Genomic DNA, 5,186 nt, shown 5'->3' on the forward strand with positions numbered 1-5,186 from the left:
GGGCCAGATGGGCTCTAGCAAGTCAGGTGGCGCCGGGGGTGATGTGATGGCCTAGGTGTTAAGGAGGAGAGACTCCTTGAAGAGGTGAGCCTTAAGGTCTTTTCTGAATTGTTGGAGCGCGGGGGCGAGCCTAACGCTGAAGGGGAGGAAGTTGCATATGCATAGGCATAGACATAGGTATAGGCGGATAAGGCTTGTTTTCCTGTCCTTTCCTTTTTGCTGTGGCAGATTTGTAGTCTGCATGTGTCCTGGCTTCTGGTGGTCCACTGTCTGCCGGAGATACTGAGAGTTTCTCTGCAAGGTAGTTGGGTGACTGGAGGGTGACTGCCTTATAGATTATGCAGCACGACTTGAAGGTGATTCGAAAGTGCAGTGGGCGCCAGTGAAGTTTGATGAGGGCTGGGGCGCTGTGATCATATCTCTGTAGACCTTTGACGAGGCATGAAGTTGCGTGTAGGACACATTGCAGGGAAAAAAGGGAGGATGGTGGGAGGCCTTCAAGGAGGGCATTGCCACAATCCAGGTGGGATAGGACCAGTGCTTGAACGTTGGATCTAAACCTGTCCACAGGGGGAAACGACTTGTCTTTCCACAAGAGGGAGAGCTGATACCAAGCTGTCTGAGTTTGTTTAGCTATGTGTGTCTTGAAAGAGAGATGTTTGTAGATGTGGGACCCAAGGCACTTGGTGAAGGAGGCGAGCTTGGGTGTGAAGCTCTCAGGGTTCATAGTTGATAGCCGGATCTGCATGTCTTGGTGTTCGGTGTTGTTGGTGAGGAATTGGAATTCAGTCATGGAGGGGTTGAGCTTCAAGTATGCACTGACCATCTACGACTGGTTTAGTGATAGGTGATTTTGACATATAGCTGTGTCATTGGCATTGATGGATGTGGATGTTGTGTGTGGCTAGGAGGGCTCCCAGCGGCTCCATGTATACACTGAAGATCGCTGGGCAGAAGATGGAACCTTGCAGGACTCCACAGGTGACGGGTGGCATTGGCAATCTAGAGGAGTCCATCTTAACAAACTGCCAGTAGTTGATGAGGTGGGACTTAAACCATTATAGGACAAGGTCGCTGATCCCCATGCACTGATCTATGGTGTCCTTGGGCGTCTGGTAGTCTACTGTGTCTAAAGCGGCTGAGAGGTCAAATAGAACCACGTTTTATGATGACTTATTTACTATGGTTGAGTTCTTGCATGTAGCAGGGTGTTGACAATTTTGGTTTGCAGGTGTGTCAATTGATAGAGCCTGAGAAGTCGAGGTTCAGTGGGGGGTGTTCGGTCAGTTTGAGGTGGAGGATGGCAAGGTCTTCCATGAGGGCTTCCACCGGGAAGTACTTGAAGCACCCGGAGGTTAGTCTGATGGGTTTCTTCTGCGAGTGCTTGACTGGGTTGGTGTGCAGTATGGTGAAAGGAATGACCAGGTGGTCAGACCATCAAGAAACAGAAAAGATATGTCCAGAGCAAAATATGTTTAGAAAAAATGTATCCAAATTTATTAAAGGTGATACAAAAATTGAAAACTAGTGAATAAATCACTCAAAATTATTATACACTGATCATTTTAACATAACAGAACAGCAGCAACAATATGCCGAAAATCGGCTAAAACTTCATCACTCATACTCAACATACATAGTACATACATACACACACAACTCATCATACCGTGGCATACATCCAAAGTACTAAAAACACAGAAAACATGCTAAGAACCAATGGGGAAGAGGAATTCATAACTAGTCCCCATAATAACACTCATTATTGCGGTGTTTACAAACAATAGAAATAATTCACAAACAATCTATTGTCAGGGTGGATAGGAAGAACAAATGCAAAGATCACATCCCTGTAGAATTTTTTCTCTCGACCGGTTTCGACGTGTAGTGGTGGTTAACTGAACGTCTTCCTCAGGAGGTGGGTGTTACCATTCTGATGAAAACCTAGCTGCTGCAAAAATCTATGCAGTGTAGTGTGGCCAGTCACGCGAGACAATTCAGGACTAAAACATAACCTGGAGGGCGCCCCATGCAGTTTAAGATGATCCAGCGCTGCATGTATTTGAAAAGTGAAGAGGCAGCGCAACTTAGCCTGAGCCTTCAACGCCGTCTGTAAATGACTGCAAAACGGTTGCTGTATAATGGAATTGTCCAGCAACGAGGGAGAACAGATGGTAATCTCTTTGTTTGAAACTAGTTGTAAATTCGAAACGCTACGCATGCGTGTAGGGACCTGCAAGGAGTGGCAAGGAGTGGCTGGTGGTCAGACCAGTCAAGCTGGAGAGGAGATCTGTAGTGGATGCAAGGCAGTGCAGTGATGACTACGTTGAGGATGTCACCTTTGTTGTGTGTTGGGTCTTTCATTTGGTGTGTGAGGCTGTAGTTGTGAAGAAGGCCAAGGAGAGTTTCCCTCATTGGTTTGGTGGTCTTGTTTAATGGGAGTTTGAAGTCACCCACAAAGATGTTGTTGGTGTGTGTGAGGGACATACTGGTGACCAGGTTGGTGAAGTCTCAGATGAAGGTGGTGTTTGGTTTTGGTTGTCTGCAAATGAGATGGAAGGTGACTGTGTCCATCGGGAAGAGCAGGAAGTGGTGAGAGAGGACTTCAAAAGAGACAATTGTGTTGATGTAAAGTCTGGTGAAGGTCCACAAGGTCTTATGGATGACTGAGATGCTTCCGCCTGTCTTGTTCGGCCGGTCTCTGTGTTGGATGCTGTTTCCATTGGGTACAGCACATCTAGGATGTGGGTTCAGAAGGGTTAAGGTTGTGTGTAGTAATGAGGTCGGCAATGTTTGCTGCATGGGTGATAGCCAAATGGACGTTGGCAAGCATCAACTTCCATGTTGTGGATGGTGAGGGCTGATGGGCTTGAGTCTGATGTGGGTGAGGTTGCTGTATTGCGGGGGGGCATTGTCATTGAGGCTGGCATTGCCTGGTGATGGTGGGGAGGACCTGTGGGGGCAGAGGTCAAAAACACATGTCAGTGCATGCTTACCTGTTGTCTGTGCAGGGGTTTGTTGTGACCTGGGACACCCTGGTCATCACAGGACCAAACAGGAACTACCCTTTTCTTCGTCTGCCCTTCACTTCGGACGCCCGGGTGAGAGACACCCTTGATATAAGTGTTAAGAGCAGAAAGGAGAGGCAGGGCAAAGGTGGGTGGGAATTAGACCACATGACCTTGATCCACTTGCACCTTCTCACCAAATGCAAAGGAAAAGAGGACGGAGGGCTGCTTGAATAGTGAAAAAAGGGCAGAAAAACTGGAAGCATCAGCTGTTTAGCAGTGATTGACAGGTGGGAAGGGATAAGGCCACATGACCTATATCCACTTGCAACTGCTCACCAACTGCAAAGGAAAAGAGGCTGGAGGCTGCCTGAGCAGGAAAAACTGTGGCAAAACAGGAATGCACCAACAGTTTAGCAGTGACTGACAGGTGCAGTTTAGCAGTGATTGACAGCTCCAGTTTAGCAGTGATTGACAGGTGTGCCAAGCTAAGACCACGTGACCTATATCCACTTGCACCTGCTCACCAACTGCAAAGAAAAGAGGCTGAAGGGCTGCTTGAGTAGAGGAAACGGGTGGCAAAACATTAAGGCACCAACAATTAACAGTGATTGACAGGTGGGCGGGGCTTAGGCCATGTGACCTTGATACACTTGCACCTGCTCACCAACTGCAAAGGAAAAGAGGCTGGAGGCAGCTTGAGTAGAGATAAAGGGAAGCAAAATAGGAAGGTACGAAATGTTTAGCAGTAATTAACCTGTGAGCAAGGCATATGCCACATGACCTAGATCCACTTGCACCTGCTCACCAACTGCAAAGGACAAGAGGCTGGAGGGCAGCTTGACTGGAGATAAAGGGCAGCAAAACAGGAAGGTACCAACTGTGTTGCAGTAATTGACAGGTGGGCAAGGCATATGCCACGCTACCTAGATCCACTTGCACCTGCACACCAACTTAAGTTTGTAGTGCAGTCAAACAACTAAACATCACGTCCTTGTGTAGTCACACACCCAATTCCCAGCCTATTCACAAACCTATGCACTCTGTTTGTAGTGCAATTGCTCACCTATACATCACTTCCTTGTGTAGTCACACACCAAATTCCCAGCCTATTCATTCACTCATGCACTCAGTTTGTGATCGAAACACAAAGCTATACATCTGGGTTCGCAGAACACCCACTTCTTTGTGCAGTCAATCACACTCAATTCCTAGCCTATTCACACACCCATGCGCCCATACCTAAAAAATGGTCGCACACAAATTCCCATTCTTCATTGCACGTACACATGTGCCTCTGTCTTCCACATTTTTCTTCTAATCCAAGTCCTTGGGGCTTTCATGCATAAAGGACTTGCTGAGCGTCTTGACGGCAGGATGGCAGCTGCCGCGTCTCAAAGGAGCTCGCATCGGTGATGCGCTGTGATAGATTCTCCCGGCCTAGTGAATAGAGGAGCGGAACATCCAGTGCTCCAGAGCTGCGGGCTGCATGACAAAATGGTGTCCTTAAATATCAAGAACATGATGCCAAATCTACCTGAATGGACAAGAGGGCAGAGCACTCCATGACTGTAACCAGAGTCAGATGCCTGGCAGTTCATGTCAGGGATGAGAAATTAAATCTAAAACCACACTTTTCAATCCCACAAGAGCACTGAAAACACTGGTAATCAAATCAATACTCTGATGTTGACTAGGGAATGGTGCACAACTGATCCTACCACATATCAACCATGACCATTTCTATAGTTCCCAAAATGATCAGACTAGGGTCTTGGTGCAAAGGCCATGGATAAATTGCAAACCCAAAGCAATTGCACTGCTCTAACTTAACCTTTTGATGATACAGGACTAAGCTTGTCCCATCAGCATCGACAACTGAAACACTTGAAACACTTGAAAAACCTGTGTATAGGCGTGTTATAAATGCCATATCATATCACATCATATCAACTAAGATCATTAAGCCTCACATTGACTTCACAGTAGGTTTGCAACCCGCAGAATAGACCAGCTGTTAGCAATGGTTAACTCATCGACTTGAGATATCTGTGTGTGCTGTTAGTCCACTATCCCATCCAGTGGACATGTTCACAGGGTGTAACTTACCTAAGCATAGAGGAGGCTAGTTTCCACGTTGCTGAGCCACAAGGAACCCTACATATGTATAAGGAGGAC

The 5,186-nt window shown here is 47.0% G+C and overlaps 1 long non-coding RNA gene across 1 annotated transcript; it reads right to left on the bottom strand.

Annotated features, from left to right (window-relative positions):
• Nucleotides 1–1,470: 1,470 nt before the first annotated feature.
• Nucleotides 1,471–2,223, bottom strand: LOC138526516 (uncharacterized). The gene is made up of 2 exons (XR_011283600.1): nucleotides 2,016–2,223; nucleotides 1,471–1,933 (listed from the first exon to the last, which is right to left on the bottom strand). It is a non-coding gene; the product is annotated as an uncharacterized lncRNA (long non-coding RNA).
• Between the last annotated feature and the right edge of the window lie 2,963 nt (nucleotides 2,224–5,186).

The sequence above is a fragment of the Ambystoma mexicanum genome, chromosome 7p (genome assembly GCF_040938575.1).
Source record: "Ambystoma mexicanum isolate Mex_15411 chromosome 7p, UKY_AmexF1_1, whole genome shotgun sequence".
Taxonomy (NCBI): Eukaryota; Metazoa; Chordata; class Amphibia; order Caudata; family Ambystomatidae; genus Ambystoma; species Ambystoma mexicanum.